At 40.9% G+C, this 22,623-nt stretch overlaps 1 long non-coding RNA gene across 6 annotated transcripts in view; it reads left to right on the forward strand.

Moving 5' to 3' along the window:
• The window catches only part of LOC141097365 (uncharacterized), an 868,065-nt gene that overhangs the window by 287,642 nt on the left and 557,800 nt on the right, over positions 1 to 22,623 (forward strand). For all 6 annotated transcript variants that reach the window (XR_012233931.1, XR_012233929.1, XR_012233928.1 and 3 more), the window contains one exon: positions 13,791 to 13,832. This is a non-coding gene — a long non-coding RNA (uncharacterized lncRNA). The remainder of the gene's footprint in view (positions 1 to 13,790; positions 13,833 to 22,623) is intronic.

Here is a 22,623-nt window from a genome sequence, read left to right on the forward strand (position 1 = left end):
GAAATGGAACGGCAGGTCAGATGTCTGACCACAGATCTATTCATTCTTTGAGGCTTCCAAAAAAAGTCAAGCACCACATGTGCAGTCACTGAGGGAATGAATGGATCAGTGGTCGAGTCGACCATGCCTCTCCATACTAATGGGGATAAAAGTTGCACATTCTGCCAATCGGTGCTGGTCCCAGCAATTGGACCCCCAATAAGCAATAATTTATCACTAATCTTATGGCCATGTTCACATGTTCAGTATGTGGCCAGTAATTTACTTCAGTATTTGTAAGCCAATATCAGGAGTGGAACAAACAGAGGAAAAGTATAATAGAAACGCGTCACCACTTCTGCATTTATCACCCACTCCTGGTTTTGGCTTACAAGTACTGATGTAACATACTGACAAATTTTGAATGTGTGAATGTGGCCTTTGGATAGATGATTAAACTTGTTTTCACCGTAGAACCCCTGTAAGTTCATATTTGCTACTGTGTTACAGTCACAGGACAGGGAGAGGTTAAACATCCAAGTATTTTGTTTCTATTAGAAATCAAGAATACACCCCTTAGTGATATCAGAGAGAACAAGTGACCTCCACAAACACAATCCCCTATACCAAGACCAATAATACCACATACAAGGGAGAAATAATGGCCCACCGTGACCAGACTACATATTACCACCACATATTGACCGAATACTATTAAATGCAAGGAACAAATGCAACCACCATGACCAGAATACATATTACCAACGCATAGTGATCGAATAATACCACATACAAGGGAAAAATACCACTACACCATGACCAGACCACATATTACCACCACATAGTGACCGAATAATATTACCATAATGATCATGAATAAAAATCACAATACTAATAGCACAAATATTGCCATTGGTGACATTATACACAGGAGCTCTGTATATGGATTCAGTGTACAGATGATACAGTGATCAGTGATCACCAGTGACATTACACTATGTAAAAAGCTCCTGTGTATAATATCGCTAGTGATCCCTGCATTACCTTTACACTGACATTATATACATAGCTCCTGTGTATACTGTCACAGAGATCACCAGTGACATTATACACAGGAGATCTGTATAAAACATCAGTGTACATGTCATATAGGGATCACCAGTGATATTATGGAATCATAGAATATTAGAGTTTGAAGGGACCTCAAAGGGGCACTCATTACGGGTGGAAGAAATGCAATTCCGGCAGCTAAGTAGGAAAGTGTTCTTTACAGTTAGAGCAGTGAGGCTGTGGAATGCCCTACCACAAGAGGTAACACAGAAAAAACACAGTATAACAAACGCTCAAAATACTCTGTTGTAAAAAACATATAACAGTAAACAGCAAGTGCTAGTAAAAAAAATGATAACAAAAACAGGGTATTTAGTTGATATGTTTTTTGCAAAAAAAATGTATACTAAGCCACTTGCAAAAAACGTATCAACTAAATACCCTGTTTTTGTTATCATTTTTATTACTAGCACTTGCTGTTTACTGTTATATGTTTTTTACAACAGAGTATTTTTGCACATTTGTTATACTGTTTTTTCTGTGTTTCAGTCTTTGGGTGGTGTGAACACTGTCCTACTGACCTGTTCACTTTTGTGCATGTCTCAAGTGTTTTTAATTTTTTACCACAAGAGGTAGTAATGGCAGACACTATAACAGTTTTTTTTAAAAAAAGGGCTGGATGATTTCCTGGATACACATAACATTGTGGGTTATAGTTAGATTAGTGACTAAATGTACATTTGGTGGAGAAAGGATGCACTTGATGGACCTAGGTCTTTTTTCAACCCATGTAACTATATAACTATGCAAAGCAGGATTCACTAAACCATCTCAGACAGATGTCTGTCCAGCCTCTGTTTGAAAATTTCCACTGAAGTCTGTTCCTCGTAAGGCATACTTTGCAGTCTGCTCAGGATGGTGAGCGAACTGCAAAGTATGCCTTACGAGGAACAGACTGTTAGATCTTCTCTGACATTAAGATTGTTATAACTACCAAAGCACTTTCACATGGGTAACGTACAAACCAGACAGACAAATACCTGAACCTGAAAGGTCCCTGTTCAGACTAAGTAAAGCCATTCTGTAACCCTGGTCTGGCCCTGCCTGACTGGGAAGATTGGAACCCTAAGATAACGCAATGGCGTCCCGACTTGATGGCGGCTTATCCTGAATGTCCATAGCCACTCCTAGGATCGCTAGAGTAGCAGTACTCTAAGGAATACAGAAATCACACACAAAGCAACTGCAACCAACAAACTACAGCAAAGTGAATGAATTTCACAAAGCCTATCATCAGCAGGAAACACTAGTAGGGGAAAGTAAAGGAAGGTATTTAAAGCTGCACCCGAACGGTGATAGGACAGAAAAACAAAGTAAATGAAAAGGATCTGATACCCAAAACTGACAAAAACAAAGATAACAGAACAAAAACACCAAAAGAAATGTGCATTTGTTGTGGCTCAGCTGAAAGAGACACCGACCACAGAATCAAGGGTTGAATCCAGAACCATGACAAAGATACAATCTCTTAAATACAAAGAGAAAGTGGAATCAGAAAGTTACCTATTGTTTAAATCAGGGGTTGGGCGCTCACCTTTATGACAGAAATATGCATCCATACGACCTAAAAGGTCCCATTGGCAGTGGCTTTCCTCTCTTAATTTTTTGCTCTTTATTGGAGATGACACAAAGCTTAACTAGGACGATGTGAATCTAATGCTAGCAAGGGATTTGGTGTTGGCCTAATTGGGGAGAAGAGACATAGGAGTTCCCAGGTTTTCACCCTTGAACCTCTGCACAGGGATATGGACTTCGTTACAGTAAATTCTCAGGCTGCTACTCATAAAATAGTATCTAGTTGGGAAGGTGCAGACGACCATTTTTTCTCCTTAGGCCGGGATCACACATGGGAGAAACTTGGACAAGTCTCGCATGGAGCTGAGCGTGTGGCTGCATGTATTGCTACGAGGCCGCACGCTCCATTCCGAGTTCCGTCCGAGTTTCTCGCATGTGTGATCCCAGCCTAATGAGAAAATCAGTCCGATTATGCTAATCACACGGATTAGACTGGGATCTGATTTTCTTGGAGGTGGAGGAAACAAAAGTTTTTCAACCTTCTCCATTATGTCAATTAGTGTAAATCACCCGATTGTGGTTTGATTTTTTTCCACAGACCCATAGATATGAATAGGTGAGTGCCATCTGAGTCTTGGAGGCAAATCGTGCATGCTGTGATTATTCCACTCAATCTGTGGAAAAAATTGGTCATGTGCACAGCCCCGTAGGGTAACTCGGACAACGGCCGTCCGATTACAACAGTCATCTTTATGAACCCTAAGGAAAATAGTTGATGATTTGAAGACTCTAAAACATCATACCAAAGCCTAAGATGGAAAGCTTAGATGGGCAGATCCTTGGTCATGCGGGCGGCGTTATACGCAGCTCAGCATTCAGAGAACTGGTAGATCTGCAGAAGAAAACAGTGATTTTATCAAAACTACAACAAGCGGCTCAGTAAGTGATACATCACTGGCATCAGAGTCTCTGCCCCTACATCTTGCTTCTCTGAGATGGGGTAACAAAAATCTGGCTCAGATACCCTTTCAGATGGGTAAGACATGTGTAGCCTACAAGCCTTGGTCGTGTGTTGTACACATGTGGAACTAGCAGAGAAGAGTAATGTGTGCCCAGAACAGTGGTGGCTCCGGTGAGAACGTCATGCATGGAGACTGATAAGAGTGTACAGCATCACAGAAAGTGTCTACAGAAATATTTATCCTGTCATATGGCAAGGCTCATTAAAGGGTCAATTTTGACTTTTAGGCTTGCAATAGGTGGCACTAGAATTAAAGTCCTTGTCCTCTCTTTAGAGGAAATTTTCATCTAGAAATTTTAAAATGTATTCATCAAGAGAAGACCATGATCACACCTCACTATGGTTGGTGATATACTGCAGACTTATTTTCATAGGTTAGCTTCACTAGTGTTTTGCCCCGCAGCGCATGGCTGCCGCTAAGCCCCGCCCAGCCGATGTGCGCCGAACACACCATGTTGCATTTTGGTGCGCTCGGAGCACCGTCAAAAGGGCGCAGCACACTCAAAATCCTACTAGTGCACGGCCAGCACACGGTCTGCGCACCCTGTGCTAAAGATAGGGTGTGCAGATCGCATGCAGCGATGTGCGACACTAGGAGTAGATGACCGGAGGGGGCGCGGCAGGGGGCGGGGCTTAGCGGCGGCCGTGCGCTGCGGGCCAAAACGCTAGTGTGAAGCTAGTCATATATCCATAAAACCAGATGGACACATTAAATATATCTTACTATAAGGAAGATAGTAGATGCACCCACACCTAATAAATATTCACTCGAGGTGTACTTATTGGCTTAGGCTACTTTCACACTTGCTTTGTTTTGCAGCTCATTTTTCCCGCAAAAAAACGCATAGAAAAAACGTATACAAACGCATACAAATGCTGCGTTTTTTTCAAGCATTTTTATGAGCATGCATGAAAAAAACGCAGCGTTTTTATGTGTTTGTATGCATTTTTAGTGCGTTTTTACCACGTTTGTGTTTTTTTCCAACATTAGTTGGCCCCTCACACTAACCCAAACCATGGCTTTACTAACCCTAACCCTAAATCAAGACACTAAAATGTCCTTAAGACTAATTTTGGCACTTCAAACACAATAATACACGTAGGGGTAAAAAGAATTCACTAATTAACCCCAAAAGAAGCGAACCAGCTAACCATATATATAAAAAAAATTTATTTTATTAAATATCAAATATTCCAATTTTTATAAAAATTGCAGACTACATAATACTTTACCCATAACATACCCCAACGGGGAAAAATGCACAGACCATAAACACGGACAAATAATCATTCTATAAATAATCATAATATCCCTGCATAATTAATGGAATAAGACAAAAAAACGATATTGTAACAATCCTAAACAGGAAGCAATCTGACCTTGCCGTTATAAGGCATCACTGAGGCATATAGTATACATTCATGTGTCTCACTCTATGTATAGAAATTCAGGGTAAAAAAACCTTATGTAATTACAGAAATGAGACACAATACCGGTACCATATAAAGCCATCATATCAACATAGTCAGGAAAAGATAATCTAACCCCGCAGTCATAAAGCGCCAATACAGCATAGGCTAAAGCAAACCTGTGACACATGTAGATGACATAGTAGAAAAACTATCATACTTATAATTACCTTAGACCAAATTATGCAGAGGTGAACAATCCTGTGCAGAGATCCCCGCGCGGATCTGTAATTACATAAGGTTTTTTTACCCTGAATTTCTATACATAGAGTGAGACACATGAATGTATACTATATGCCTCAGTGATGCCTTATAATGGCAAGGTCAGATTGCTTCCTGTTTAGGATTGTTACAATATCGTTTTTTTGTCTTATTCCATTAATTATGCAGGGATATTATGATTATTTATAGAAGGATTATTTGTCCGTGTTTAAGGTCTGTGCATTTTTCCCCATTGGGGTATGTTATGGGTAAAGTATTATGTAGTCTGCAATTTTTATAAAAATTGGAATATTTGATATTTAATAAAATAAATTTTTTTTATATATATGGTTAGCTGGTTCGCTTCTTTTGGGGTTAATTAGTGAATTCTTTTTACCCCTACGTGTATTAACCCTAACCCTAACCCTGACCCTAACCCTAACCCTTAACCAAACCATACCCTAACTCTGACCCTAACCCTAACCCTGACCCTAACCCTTAACCAAACCATACTAACCCTAACCCTTAACCAAACCCTACCCAAACCCTAACCCTAAACCCTAACCCTTAACCAAACCATACTAACCCTAACCCAAACCCTAACCCTAAACCCCCTTAACTAACCCTAACTCTAACCCAAACCCCTAATTTCCATTGTCTAACTAATGGTCAACAAAAAAACGCATGCGCAAAAAAACGCATACATGAGCATGCCAATGCGCACATATGCGCACCCATAGACTTATAATGGGTGTCTTGCTGTAAAAAAAACGCATTGCGCGTGCATGCTTTTTTTGAGGCAAGTCGGACGCCCAAAAAATGCAACAGGATGCATTTTGTGCGCCCGAGTGCACACCACAAAAAAACGCATGCGCGTAAAAACGCATGTGTATGCGCACATAAGCGCATCCCATGCAAAATATAGGGAAAAAAACACATGCGCGTAAAAACGCATGTGTATGCGCACATAAGCGCATCCCATGCAAAATATAGGGAAAAAAACGCATGCGTTTTTTAGTGCTAAAATAGAGCGCAAAAAAGCACAAGTGTGAAACCAGCCTTACTGTAAAATTTCTAAATTGCCTATGACCGAGTAAAAATAAAAGAGGATTCAGTGGAAACTGATTTCATCAAGCTAGATGACATTTTTTGATGGCTCCATGTGGACAGTATAATAATATTAATGACTGTTTTTAAAGTAGAAAATGAAAGCTGCAATGAGCTGCAGATCAGGGCCTTATTTTGGTTTGTGTTTTCTATTGAACCTGATTATGCTGGTGATGATACATACCTTAGAGGGTTATTCCCAAAATTGCAAAGTGGTCTTATAGTAATATAAATATATTTATTCTTTTATGATAAAATAGCTTAGTTTCAAATATGCCCTATTTTGCACATCATTCACCCAAAAGATGCCCCGATATAACCCTTTTCAGTATTCCTCGTCAATCATGTGCAGTGCAGTCTCTCTCTCGGCTGGCTTCCTGAGAACTAGTTCCTGTGAGGGATGCTATAAGAGAAAAGGGCGAAGCCACCTTCATTACAGTGCAGAGATCTCATACCAGGAAGCAGCGGTGTTTATGTTTGCTAAAACTAAGAGGAGTGATGTACTACAAGAGAGGGCTATGCATAAAGGTGGTTGAAAGGAGACATATATGGTAGGATGAGGTTGTGTATAGAGGGCAATAAGAAGTGATATACTGCCAGATGAGACTGTACATGCAAAGGGCTGAGAGGAGTAATATACTGTATGGTGGGGTTTTAACCCCTTTGCAACCTCCGCTGTAATAGTACTGCACAGGTCGCTTCCCTCCCTTTGATGTGGGCTCTGGCGGTGAGCCCACATCTTTCCCAGCACATATCAGCTGTTTTGAACAGCTGACATGTGCCTGGATAGCCGCGGGTGGAATCGCGATCCACCCGCAGCTATTAACTCGTTAAATGCCCCTGTCAAACTCTGACAGCAGCATTTAATGCGCTTCCGGCCATCGGGCTGGAAATCCACCCACCGCTGACCCCTGTCACATGAACGCGGGTCATCGGTGGTCGGCGCTCATAGCAAGTCAGCAATTCTGTTACATACAGGTGATCTGATCATCACCTGTATATAGCAGAGCCGATCGGGTTATGGCAGCTTCTAGTCTCCCATGACTAGAAGCTGCCATAAAAATAGATTTAAAAAAAATATAAAATTTTAACTCACCCCCCTTTCGCCCTATTTAAAATAACAATAAAAAAATCAAACATGCACATATTTGGTATCTCCGCATTCAGAATCACCCGATCTATCAATAAAAAAAGGATTGACCTGATTGCTAAACGGTGTAGCAAGAAAAAAGTCAAAACGCCAGAATTACGTTTTTTGGTCGCGGCGACATTGAATTGAAATGCAAAAACGGGCAAAAGATCGTATCTGCACCAAAATGGTAAAAAAAGTCAGCTCGACATGCAAAAAATAAGCCCTCACCCACCATGAGATCACGAAAAATGGAGACATTGTGGGCCTCATAAAAATGCACAATTTTTTTAACAAGATTTGGATTTTTTTTTTCACCTCTTAAATTAAAAAGATCCTAGACATGTTTGGTGTCTATGAACTTGTAATGACCTGGAGAATCATAATGGCAGGTCAGTTTTAACATTTAGTGAACATGGTAAAAAAAAATCCCCAAAAAAGTTATGGAATTGCACTTTTTTGCAATTTCACTGCACTTGGAATTTTGTTCCCATTTTTTAGTACATGATTTGAATGACACCATTGGTTTTACCATAAGTACAACTCATCCCGCAAAAATACAACATGGCTATATTGATGAAAAAATAAAAAAGTTATGCCTCTGGTAAGAAGGGGAGGGAAAAACAAAAATGCAAAAAATGAAAATGAGCAGGGTTTTTAAGGAGTTAAATAGAAGGGCTAAGAGGAGTTGAGGAGTTTGTTGCCTGCTGCTGACCATATGACCCCTTTCTATTGTATCTAATCTTTTAGCCTACTGAATGTGGTCCTCCACCCATTTTTGTGGGGGTCTTCATTAGGACCATTCACTTTTTGCAGAAAAATACTAGATGTACCTAAAAGAAAGAGTGGACATAGTTTCAAGGACGGAAAGGCACAGGGACAAAGGTAAACCAACACCAGGTTCAGGAGAATAGCAGCATTCATACTAGGTAAAAACAATTATATATACAGTAGTATGCAAAAGTATTGACCACCTTGTCATTTTTTCATGTTTTCCTACCTCACAACCTAGAATTTCACTTTTTTTTAGGGTTTGCATCAGTTCATGTAAAGAACATGCCTACAACCGTGAACATTTGGTTTTCTTTTTATTGTGAACCAAACAACAAAAGGATAAAATAACTGAAAACTTCAATGTGCTTAAGTATTCACCCCCCTAAAGTACATACTTTGTAGAGCCTCCTTTTGCAGCAATTACAGCTGCAAGTCGCTTTGGATGAGTGTCTATGAGCTTTCCAAATCTTGCGAATGGGATTTTTGCCCATTCCTTAGTGCTAAACTGCTCAAGCTCCTTCAGGTTAGATGGTTTCCTCTGGTGAACAGCAATCTTCAAGTCTGACCACAGATTCTCAATTAGATTAACATCTTGGCTTTGACTAGGCCACTCCAAAACATTTTCACATTTCCCCTTAAACCACTCATGTCTTGCTTTTTCAGTATTCTTTGGGTCATTGTCTTGTTGGAAGGTGAACCTCCGTCCCAGTCTCAAATCACTGACAAACAGAAACAGGTTTTCCTCAAGAATATCTTTGCATTTCTCACCATCCATCTTCCCCTCGACTCGGACCATTTTCCCTGTCCTTGCTGTCAACAAACATCCTTACAGCATGATGATGCCACCATCATGCTTCACTGTGGGGATGGTGATCTTCAGGTGATGAGCTGTGTTGGTGTGGCACGAGACAGCGTTTACCTTGATGGCCAAAAAGTTAAATTTTGGTCTCATCTGACTACAGCACCTTCCTCAGTACATTTGGGGAGTCTCCCACATGTCTTTTGGCAAACTCAAAATGAGCCATACAATTTTTGTGTGTAGGTTATGTTTTTTTTCTGCTCATAAATGCCAACTCTCTGGAGTGTATGGCTTATTGTGGTCGTATGGACAGATACTCCAGTCTCTGCTTGGGAACTTTGCAGCTCCTTCAGTGTTACCTTTGGTCTCTGTGCCGCCTCTCAGATTACTGCCCTCCTTGCCTGGGCTTAGCGTTTTGGTGGGTGCCCTCTCTGTGCAGGTTTGTTGTGGTACCATGTGCTTGCCATTTGATGATAATGGATTTGATGGTGCTCCCGGTGATCGTCAGAGACTGGGAAGGGATGTTTTTTTATAACCCAACCCTGACTTCTCAACAACTTTGTCCCTGACTTGTTTGGAGATCTCCTTGGTCTTCATGGTGTTGTTTGGTTAGTAGTGCATCTTGCTTAATGGTGTTGCAGCCTCTGTGGCTATTCGTAAAAGGTGTGTATATATTGACAGACCGTGTGACAGTTATTACCTACAGGTAGACTTTCTTTCACTAAACATGTGACTTATAATGGTAATTGCTTGCACCTGAAATTTTTACGTACTTCATAGTAAAAGGGTGAATACATATGCACATGCCAGTTTTAAGTTATTTAATCCTTAAATTTTTCTCACTTTACGTCACCAACGTAAACTATCTAGTGCTGATGTATCTCACGCAAATGGGATTACAAAATCTTAAAAAACACAGGTTGCTATGTAACAAAATAGGTAAAAAGCCAAGGGGAGTGAATACTTTTACAACCCACTATATATGGACAGTGACAGGTCCGCTTTACTATTCTTCAAATTGTGGCAACATTTTGAGAAAGCTTTTGGCTGTAAGATAAGACAACCATGAGGCACTGTAAAGTTAGAAAAAAGTTTTTGAAGATGTGCCAAATTAATTTCCAAATGAGCCATTGTGATAAATTGCATTTGCTCTTTAGAAAAAATAGACCGGATTAGTAAATCTGCTCCAAAGTGCAAGGAATAATTGGCAAACCTGAAATCATGCTTATTACAACAAGGCTGTGCTTTTACATAGACAAGCATATAGAGAAAAAACTTTCACATGAAGGATTCCAGTAAGTTGTACAAGGCATTTTTTATTAAATGTATGGGGAATGAACCATCAGCAGATGTCAATTCTTTCAATTATTTCTTGCAAAAAATTTTTTTTTCACTTTTTTCTCCTCTTTTTGAACATTGTAGCATTACTGACAGCATTATGTTGACAACTTGCCTTTTTTTATCTGTCTTTCCCTTAACTTTAAAATTAAAAAAATAATTGAAAGAAAAACAAGAAGCCCGATCTTTGTTCGTAATCAAAGTTAATTGAATTTATTCACTCATCTTCAGAAATCGATGAGAGATTTGCCTGCTGCTAGCATTCATCAAAATAATTAATTTGACCTATTTGAGCTTCGCTTTTGGAAAATCAAAGTAATTGGAAAATATACTCTTCAATGACGCAGATCAGGTGGATTTGCAAATAGATTGGGTCAGGCTCATTTCATGTACTATAAGCTTAAATGCATGCATATTGTAGTGCAGCGGTGTCCACACTGTGCAGTGATGAGGCAGTGACCCAAGAAAGTTAACGCAGGTTTTAATGTCCAAAAAACTTACAAACAAAAGAAATGGTATCCTCCGGATCACAGCCAGGAAGCAAAACAGTCCATAAATGCGTCCGGGTTCCGAGGCCAACCGCACCACCGTATTACACTGTGGGGTGTCAGGAGTTCCCCCACTGGGTTCTGTGTTCCCTCACATAGGCAGAGCTTTTGCAGAGCTGTCTACTCTACACCATGCCAACTCCAAACTGACACACCAAAACCCCTTACTGCAGGGTTTTCTTTCCCTCAACTTGACTCTGTGGCCATAGGCTACTTCTAAGATCCGGGCTGGAGGAAACGAATCGGCCCCACTACCTTCCTGCAGTCCGTTTCAAATGTAAAAGCCCATACTGGGTTTTCCTTAATTCCTTGGCCAAATAACTTAACTATGTTCATGCTTACTTTTATTCTGCCTTGTGACTCACAGGCATTCTGCTGTGACCAGGAGGCACTCCAGCGGATCTAATACGCTTCTGAGCGCATCCTGTGGGACATATAGCGACCCTCGCAAATCACACCAGTCACTACCTCACAGTATTCATAGACTTTAATGGGAAGAGAAATGCAAGGGCCAGGGTTGTCAATCAAGCCAAAGGAGGCGTGAAAAAGATATCTGAGGCAGCATTTGTCCTGGTGAACAAACGTCCTGCTGGTCTAATCCTGCCTAAATTGCATATTTGACACTGCAGGATTAAACGTGATTCTTCATTCATTGCAACGTGGGTACGTTACATAAAACACATCATCAGAATTTAGGAATCCCCAGGTATAACATTATGTATGCACTTGGGTATAGTCTAAGAACCTGATAGATTCCCTTCATCTGTGATAAAAAGACAGCAAATTACAATGTTAAATTATATACAATTAAAACTTCAACAAATTGAGCGACATTTCTAGTAACCCTACAAAAAACAAACGAGCCAATCTGTACGATAGATCATTGATATGTGATAAATTGATTCCCAAAACCCAAGACCTACACAATTAACATTACGTGTGCACTGAAAGGGCTTGTCCAGTCACACCATATTGATGATCTATCTGTAAAATACCTGTGGGGGTAAGTCATCAATATGAGATTAGTGGTAGTCCAACATCTAGCACCACTGCCAATCAACTGATAAATGCTCTGTCGAAGGCTAAATCTAACCATATGGAATGGAACTGCAGAGCGCCTTTTCATTTGGTGTGTATCATTCACTGCCAGGTACTGCAGATAATATGAGTAGCAAATAATAGCTGATCAATGGGGGTGCCGAGTGTCGGCCCCACCAATCTCATATTGATGACTTCTTTCCTGAATAGGTGATCAATGTGATGTAGCTGACAACCCCTGTAGTCAGGTACAAATGGTCATCTATGCTGATAGCTGATAAGTAGCAGACACAACTCAGTCCAATTTAAACGAGTTGCCCACTACTGGACAACCCCTTCTAAATTGTGGTGGGGAGGGACAGCCATGGGATTGCAAGAATTGCACCAATATGGAAGAAAAGTATGCAGTATTTTTAATTTATGATTGTCAATACAGGATTTAAGAAGGTGTTGTCCAGCAGAAGCCATTGCTTTTCAGGGGTTTGGCCTGCTCTCTTTATCCTTTTGTATGGCGACTGTACCAGGCACAGGCTGACAATGTCAATAATATCATTTATCTTTGCTTCCAATTGTTTCCTAATTGATCAAATAAGGATAAAAATGTTCAGTTCTATACATTTTGATAACTTGTCAATGCATATAAAAATGTGTCTTCTTTATAAAGTATTCCTCCTAATCAAATATGGGCTTGTCCTTTTCTGTCACCAGTTATTAAGTAACTAGATGTGTGCCCGATGCTATCGCATCGGTAGGGCAGTAACATCATGATGGGGGCAGCTTTGTGGTGCTGGGGGTGGCGGTCCACCCACTTCCGTGCAGTCACAGCCGGCAGGAAAGATGGTGTTTTACGATCTGTGCTGGATATGGTGTGCGGTTCCACCAGATGGTGGCCGCACCCAATCTCCAGAACAGGCCTCAAGCCGCGGTTTTTCCTGCCAGCTGTGACTGCATGGAGGTGGGTGGGCAAGCAGCGGCAGGATCCGGCGCGGGTAGTCAGGTAGTGGGTCCTGGCAGGGGTCTGGCGGCGGCATCCCTCTCATTCCATGATTAAGCCCTTTCAGGGTGAAACGCGTAGGAAAGTGCTCCCCTCCATATGCCTCTTTATGTTGTTTTTACTTGATGGTAAGAAGATTTTATATTTTCAATAAAGCAATTGTTATTTTATCTCCTGGAGACGCTGGAAAATCTTTTTCTATGTTGTGCATGCCCTCTCATTACACCCTCTCATTATACCCCCTTTATTACACCCCTCTCATTATACCCCCTCGTTACACCCCTTTCACAGCCTCATGATCGCAGCAGCGGCCTGGATCCGAGCGGCGGCTGGGATCCAAGAAGCAGCTGGGATCCAAGAAGCAGCCGTGATCCCAGCGGCGGTCGGGATCGCAGCGGTGGCCTGGATCCGAGTGCCATCGAGATCGCAGTTGCGTCCTGGATCCGGGCGGCATCACTTGGGTGTACCAAAATGGTGGTCGGCGTACTTTCGGTGCGGCGCAGTGGATTGTGGGATTCAGGGACATCCAGACGGAAGTGGATGACAGACAATTTAAGGCAATTATATATAATCTCATGTTTTCTTATTGATGCATATTTTGCCACCTGGGAAAATGAGATATCTGGGTGCCAGAGAAGAGATAAGCGTGGGTTAAGAACATTTTTTTCAGAAATTCTGTTTTAGATACTTTGGCCATTTTTTTTTACCTTTTATTTACGGTGTAGTTCTTCACTCATGTATTTTCATTGTGTGTCCCTCTTCTCTAGGGTGAAGTGCTGAATAAACCCGCAGAGGTAGCAGAGATTTTGGTAAGTCTCTGCTGGTTGTGGTTTGTGTTGAGTTCATAGTAATAAATTCAGTAAAAGGAAATTGCCCCCCTTTAAGTACCTAAATATGTCAGAAATAATAATGAGAGTTTAAAGTCAGTGCACCCCTAAATATGATTATATATTCTATCCCACAAAATGTTATCAAACATTCAGAGCTACAAGTGGGCATAAAAAATTACATGCCACAAGCTCTTTGATGGGTGAATCACAGGGACCCCATAGTGAAAATCATAATGAGGCATCTATTCTGCTGCCGGCCCACATCCTTCATCTGAGGACAGGGGAACCAAAAGTTTGTTGCTCCCTATATACCGATCTCGTCCTTACTTACCTTTTTGCTAGATTCAAGATTTCCCAAGATGGGTGGTATGAAATGACCAGCTTTGAAAGGAAAAAAAACTGCATTACCTGTTGGGCAATCATCTGTTCCAAAATCATCAGTTATCAACTACCCATAAAATAGGGAATAGCTTGCTGATCATTGGACATCTTACTGCTAGACCCCGAATAATCCCGATATCAGGGCACTGGATCTCCATGGTAGAGGAGGTCTGCAGCACCATCCTCAGTGGAGCGGAGGTTCACATTCTTGGCCTCTTCTCCATTCATTGTCGATAGAACGGTGAAAATAGCAATGTACAGATTTTTCCAGCAGCCCCTTTGATAATGACTCTTCATGAGGTTCCAGTGCCCCGATCTCATGATCACTGTGGATTTCAGCAGTTGGACCCCCAGCAATCAGCAAGATATCTCATATCTGATGTGGTGGATACGTCTGTGTTGTAAGGTAGACTTATCACTTTTATAAGTGTGATTATATATCGTATCCCACATTTATCCTGAAACGTTTAGACTTTCAAATGGCCATCAAAAATTACATTCCACGAGCCCTTTGATGGGCGAATAAAAGGGGGCCCATAGTGAATATCATAGTGGGGCACCAATTCTGCTGCAGGCTCATACCCTTTATAGGGGATAAGAGAACCAAAAGCTTGTTGATCCATACATGCAGCCATGTCTTTATTTACCTTTCCACTTGGTTCAATTTTTCCGAAGATAAGGTGACCATCTTTGAAATAAAAGAAAACATTGTTTTACCCTATCGGGCATTGTTTTGTGTTATATGTGTCTTCATGAGAATGTATTGAACTCGTGTTTTGAGAGATTGGAGTTCTTGAAGGGTTATTTCCAAAATCACAAGTTGTACCCTATTCATGGAATATGGGTGAACATACTAATCAATAAGAGTCTGACTGCTGGCCCTCTGACAATCTTGTGGCTTTAGAATCCGGAGAACATGGCTCTGCAGCTCCATATTAGTGGAGAGGAGGGGCAAATGATCTGCCTCCACTCTATTCATTGTCGATGGAACTGCCAAAAAGTCCCATAGACAATGACTGTTCATGAGGTTCCAGAGCTTTGATTGTTGAAGACCCTAGCGATTGGATCCTCAACTATCAACAAGTTATCCCCCTTCTAATGGGGTAGATACATCTGTAACATAAGTTAGGTTTCATGACTTTTGGGACTTATGGTACCTGTGGAAAGGTGGAACCTCAAGGTTCATGAGCAATGAGCATTTGCATCTACAAGTTTTTTAAGGATCACCTCTCTCACTGTATAAACGGGCTAATATTTCTAACAGGTCCTTTTGATAAGATACTCTGGAAGTAATTTTCAATTTGCTTTATTTATTCTATCCTAAATATAACTCGTGCATTCGCTCCGTCTTCTTTCCATCTACTGCTACTACGAATAACTCTACAAATGTAAATCTTGCATGTAAATATTTTTCTGGCAGAGATGAAGTATGAACTGGATTTAATTACTGATCACATTTGTGTAACCATGCTAGCTCAATATTGTAGCTGAATCAGCAGAAGTTAATGAGACGTGGAATATTCTCAAAGAGGAAATCTTTGGGAAATCTTTTTTTTTTTGCTTCAGGTTTATGATGAAGAGTGGAAACTTAACCGAAGGCAACTAAGAGGCAGGATGGTACTGTACCGTGTTGGGTCAGTGGTTATGGGAGATCCTGCGGAGACTAGGTGCTCACATTTCTAGCAAAAATGTTCTCACTTTTAGGTTTCTGTCTCTCATCTATATTATTTTGGAGGGGTAATTTAGAAAGTAAAGTCACCTCCCCACTAATAGCAATGGTGGAAGCCACTAATCACTAATGGAGGTTCATTCTGCACCTACATAACTAATAAAATATGTCATTCACCACCCTGTATATTAATGGCCATATAGGTTGGTCATCTTTTATAGGAACAGATATAAGTAAAGAAAAGTTCACACCATGTTCAGTGTGCATGTCGGCAGAAGAGCTGGAGGGTAATAAGCTGTAATGGGCATGATTATTAACACCATTTGTCATTTACCAGGCAGTTAAACATTGTTACGCCCTTCTTTTTGCTGCAAAATATACAGTTGTGCTCAAAAGTTTACATAACGAGGCAGAATTTTTGCTTTCTTGACCTTTTTTCAGAGAATATAAATGATAACACCAAACCTTTTTTTTTTCACTCATGGTTAGCGGTTGGATGAAGCTATTTATTTTGAAACTACTGTGTTTTCTCTTTTTAAATCATAATGACAACCCAAAACATCCAGATGACCCTGATCAAAAGTTTACATACCCCATTTCTTATTACCGTGTATTGCCCCCTCTATAATCAATGACAGCTTGAAGTCTTTTGTGGTAGTTGTGGATGAGGCTCTTTATTTTCTCAGATGGTAAAGCTGCTCACTCTTCTTGGCAAAAAGCCTTCAGTTCCTGTAATTTCCTGGGCTGTCTAGCATGAACTGGTCACTTGAGATCTCCGCAGTGGCTCAATCATATTGAGGTCAGGAGACTGAGATGGCCACTCCAGAACCTTCACGGTGTTCTGTTGTAGCCAATGACAGGTCGACTTGGCCATGTGTTTTGGATCGTTGTCATGTTGGAATGTCCAAGTACATCCCATGCGCAGCTTCCGGGCTGATGATTACAAATTTGCCTCCAGTATTTGCTAATAATGTGCTGCATTCATCTTTCCTTAAAATTTGACCTTTTGCCTAGCTCACACATCCCCAAAACACCAGTGATCCACCTCTGTGCTTTACAGTAGGAATGGTATTCCATTCATCATAGGCTGTTATGAATGGGTCACCGAGGAGGATAGCAGGAACAGGCTAAGCCACCAGTAAACCAGAGAGGTTGGTAACTAAGCGGATTGCAGATCCCTGATCCTATCCACACAATTAGCAGTAACCATGGAGCGTACCTATGATGCCCTAGACGCCTCGGCACAGCCGGAGAGCTAACTAAGCCTAAAGCAAGAAAAGTGAAATCTAAACTGCCCCGGAGGAGACCCCAAAATAAATAGATAGCCCCCAAACATATATTGTCAGTGAGACAAGATGAAACACAAACACAGGCAGAAAAATAGACTGAGCAAATGGTGGGGCCCAAACTGACTAGACAGGACAGGAAAGGAAAGACACTGCCTGAGATCGCGCAAAAACCCTGAAAAATGCAACAAGTCTGAAGTACAAAAAACACTGAAATCACACGACTTCGCCCCCACTCTATCAGCACTCAGGTATGAACTGGAAGCAAAGCAAAAGAGACCAATATAACAGGGGACTGAACAAACTGACACAGGCTGTAACATATGAGCGGTGGTCCAGCACAGCCCCCAGAGGAGCAAGCTGAACCCACACAACAAGCAGTGAGAGACAAAACCAGATCAGATGCAAAGGATTAGAAAATGAATCACTTAGCTGAACAATGCAGGATCAGGGCAGGAGACATCAGACCTCTGAATGAACAGAAAACACTGAGCAAAGCTCCAAAAAAGCGACTATAAGTCCAAAGTAAAATCAATAATTTTTATTGTTAAGACAAATCCAGATACAAATGGGGGAAAGTGGACAATAACGTGCGGAAACCGCACACCGCATGGATAACAAAGGGTTGCTGTACAATCAGACCCTATGTAATATCAAGAAATACAAGCATTAAATTCATAAATTATCACAAAGTGCATATAGTGCATGGCAATGTATGGCAAATAGAGTGCACCGCCAAAAAAAGTCTTATTCAAGCTCCATCCATCAAGTAACAAATAAATACACAGGTCCTTATCAGATGACGGGTGATGATACACCATAGTTCGACAGATATATGACGCCTAGAAAGCAAAATAGCAGGAGAAGCGAAAATTACCTGATGAAATGACGAGCAAGGTTCCAGCAGTCAGCAACACACCCCAACGACCGTTTCGGCGGGTTTCTCCTTCATCAGACCTCTGTCAATCTGGCCAGCTCCACTACCTCCAGTAACCACAGGAGGGAGCAGGGGGCGCTTTGGCTCAGAAGTTTGAGCCAGGGAATTCACAACAATAGGCCTTGTTGACCTCTCCAAATGTAACATTTATGGTTGTGGCCAAAAAGTTCAGTTTTAGTTTCATCACTCCAAATTACCTAGAACCTTTGAGGCATGTCTCTGTGCTGTTTTGCGTATTGTAGGCAAGATACTTTGTGGCATTTGCACAATAATGGTTTTCTTCTGGTGATCGACCATGTAACCTATTTTTCTTCAAGCGCCTCCTTATTATGCATCGTGAAACAGCCACACTGCTAGTTTTCAGAAAGTCCAGTATTTCAGCTGATGTTATTTGTGGGTTTTTCTTTGTATCATGAACAATTTTCCTGGCAGTTGTGGACAAAATTTTTGTTGGTCTACCTGACCTCGGTTTTGTTTTTACAGAGCCCCTGATTTTCCATTTGTTAATCCTTGGATATCTTTTTGCATCCCTTTCCTGTTTAACACAGTTCAACTACCTTTTCCCGTAGATCTGTTGACAATTCTTTTGCTTTCCCCATGACTCACAATCCAGAAATGTTAGTGGCTGGATGAAAGATGCAAGAGTCTGTTTGGATCCCAGTAACTCACTCAGCTTTTATGCAAACACATTGTTTTCAAGCAAACAAGTGACAGGTGAGGATGTTACCTTTAGTAGCCATTCTTTTGTCAACTTCTGTGCATGTTAATAGGCAAAAATCACGAGGGTGTGTAAACTTTTGATCCAGGTTATTTGGATGTTTTGGGTTGTCATTATGATTTAAATAGAGAAAAAACAGTAGTTTGACAACAAATGGCTTCACCCAGCCACTAACCATGAGTGGAGAAAAAGTTTTGGTGTTATCATTCATACTTTCTGAAAAAAGACCAAGAAAGCAAAAATTCTGCCGGGGTATGTAAACTTTAGAGCACAACTGTATCTAAGGTTCCCATGTTGCAGATTTTCTGCAGAATTTCAGCACTTATTAGATATATTTGAATACGTGTGTTTTTTACATTCCGTTTTTCAGAGCATTTTTTTTACATCCATGTCTTTTTGCGTTTTTGATGGTGCAGTTTCTGTGTCTTTTTGGTGTGTCATGCTTTCAATAAAGCGGCTTTGTTTTTGATACTTTCTGGTATTTGACTTTAATAATAATTTATTGATGCCATCATATGCAGATTACTTTTGTTTTTCGTGCGTTTCCACAGTGGAAACGCACTAAAGGCGCTTGTGCATTTTTTTTTTTTTTTTACCTATGGATTTTCCGCATTTAATGCAAGTCTAAGGGGAAAGTCCACACAGGAAACTCAGTACTCACATAAGAAAGTGACATGTTGTGGTTCTGAAACACACACCACACGTTAGTTTACGCTGTCTAAAAAAAAGCACAGTATCTGGGACCTTAGCCTAAGGGTACGGTCACACTTGGCGATGCACCAGCGATCTCAACAATGTTGCGACCAGGTAGGGATCGCTGGTGCGTCGCTACCAGGTTGCTGGTGAGATGCCAAACAGTCAAATCTCAACAGCGACGCAGCAAAGATACGGAACGATACGACGGGACCCTGTCTCTCAGACCTGTAGTATTGAGGTCGTTCATTGTTGTCCCTGTCAAACACAGCGATGCATGCTGGCCAGCGGGACACCAGCGATCAAAAAATGGCCTAGGACATTCGAGCACGATCAGCGATATCCAGCGGGGGGCCGGTCGCTGCTATGTGTCACACGTAGCGAGATCGCAAGTGAGATCGCTGTTGCATCACAAAATCGGTGGCACAACAGCGATCTCGCTATGTGAGACGGGGGCTTTATGGTAGTGCAGACAGATTTTTTTTTCCAGAGTTTTTTTCAGACTGTTCCTATTCATTCCTATTGTAAAACAACTCACGGATGATATGTTCAATCTTTTAAGATTTTTTTTTCCATTTCAAGTTTTCAAAAACAACTTGTGGGAGAAAAGAAATGGTAACACCTTATTATTATTATTATTAATTATTATAGGACCATTTATTCCATGGCGCTTTACATATGAGGAGGGGTATACATAATACATACAAGTACAGTAATCTTAAACAATACAAGTCACGACTGGTACAGGATGAGAGAGGACCCTGCCCGCGAGGGCTCCCAATCTACAACGGGATGGGAGAGGATACAGTAGGTGAGGGTAGAGCTGGTCGTGCAGCGGTTTGGTGGATCGGTGGTTACTGCAAGTTGTAGGCTTGTCGGAAGCGGTAGGTCTTCAAGTTCTTTTTGAAGGTTTCCATGGTAGGCGAGAGTCTGATATGTTGTGGTAGAGAGTTCCAGAGTAGAGGGGATGCGCGGGAGCAAGTTCTCTCATCACAAATTCCTACATTTCCAGGAGGAATTGTACAATGTAGACTTGTAAGAAAAGAGGATATAGCATAATTAGTTGAGTATTTGCTAAGGCAGGCTTTTCGGGAGAGCTTCAAGTTCTCTACATGATTACACTTTATGGAATGTCGAAAACGACAGAGAAGAATAGAAGCAGCGTGTCTGGTAGAAAGTAAGGGTCATTACGGCACCGGCGCTAAGCAGCAGTGATTACGTTATTACCGTACAGAAATCAGCCATAAAAAGTTTAGTTCCAGCAAATCAATCCCTAAGTGTGTCATTTATCAGCGGTACCACTAACACAACGTCAGCAAGGGTTAAGCAAACTTCTGTCATTGTGGGAATGGCTGGAATTATAAATATCTGAGATAGATATCCTCTGTTATAAGATCTATACGATGACCATCAGGGGGAATTACTTAACCGGGGATGAGAGCCACAGGCACGTGAAAACAGCTGCATCTGAATCATTATTCTTTTATTAGGCTTTTTGGGGCAGATGTAAGACTCTCATAAAAACATCAGATGACATCAGTAAAATTTCAGTTTCAACATTTTGGTTTGCAAAAGCTGCTCCAAGCTGAGAATAAATGTGGAAACCTGCCAAATAGGAAGCCAAAAAAAAAACAAAATATCTTTTCTATTTTTTTTTTTTTTTTTAACTATTAAGATTTAAATTACGAAAGGATCCTGCAAGGGGCAAGTGTTCTGAGCCTCCATTGATCTTTATACAGGTGCGTATGTTCATGACATTAGTAACATACAGTAAATATTATAAGGCCTGGTTTCCATTTATTGGGCCATCCAGGCTTGTTTTGTTTTTTATAGTACAGTAGACTGGTGGAAAACTCATGTGGAAACTGTTCCTGTAGTTTTTTAAGGGATCATTTCCATTCATCCGGCACATTAATTGGGCCCTTCAATAAGCCGGATTGTAAAATGCTATGCGTTATGCATTTTTTTTTTATCTGGCTCGCCAGTTTTGGAGTAGGAATTAGTAAACAAAAAAAAGTGGAATGACTGATCATTGATGCCATTTTGGCACTTGTTGTAAGTTGTAATCAGTTAAGGGTCATGAAAACTGATCCCGATGGGGATATACTATGGATATATATTATATGGATCTACATGGAATCCAGGTGAAGAGCCGTAAAAAAATCATGACTAAAGGGTCATTCTGCAACCCCCAGCATGGCAATTTGATGTGTAGGTAACAGAGCAGTCTAAACTTTAAAGGGGCTTCCTTGCTTACCTGAGTCGCGTGCCCCCTTCTAACAGCTTAGTGACGTGGTGCCGACAGTCAGACACCCACCACATAGTTACCAACATAGTTCTTGCTGTTAACGTTGGGAAGTTTTAGTCCTGTAGTCAATCACACCCATTTGTATGTAAACCTTGCCCATTTTTGTCCAGACTTGAGGTTCATTTACACGTCAGATTTTTCTATTGAGAAAAATGGACCGATTACTCTTATCAGAGTGTGGTCCGAGTGTCATTCGCTTTTCTCGTTCAGGGAGAAATAAGGAGTAACTTTTCTCCACCTTCTGCATTCTGACTATCTGCTAAAAAAAAATTTCACAGCCGATTTTGATCCAGTTTGTGAAAACTCACGGACATGTGAATGGCCCACACAGTCTATCACAAGTATGAGTGTAATCGTGAAAAACATGGATCACACTTTTCTGTGAAAATCAGACATCTGAAAGAGCCCACACTGCAAATCTGAGATTATTTCTGAAATATTTGTACACTTCAGACAAATTCTAGACAGGTGGCATATTTGCAACCAATCTGACAGTGATAGCCTATTCTAAGGATATAACATCCCTATTTTAATAATAAAAAATCCCCCTTAATGGTGAATCTTCAACTATTCTTTAACAATTTAGATGCAACAGTTGCAATTGATCTGTGCAATCAAACAGCCAGGATCAGAGCTATCTCCGATCTCTTCCATGTCAAAAATGTAAATATATGGGGCATGGCATCCAAGTTGGCGGCTAAAGTTAAGTTTTGAAGCAGTGAGTTACATAGAGGTGGTTATAAATGAAACACACTCAGGTTGGGTCACAGTAAACAGT

This window comes from Dendrobates tinctorius, unplaced genomic scaffold, assembly GCF_039654945.1.
Source record: "Dendrobates tinctorius isolate UK_male_01 unplaced genomic scaffold, ASM3965494v1 ptg000084l, whole genome shotgun sequence".
Taxonomy (NCBI): domain Eukaryota; kingdom Metazoa; phylum Chordata; class Amphibia; order Anura; family Dendrobatidae; genus Dendrobates; species Dendrobates tinctorius.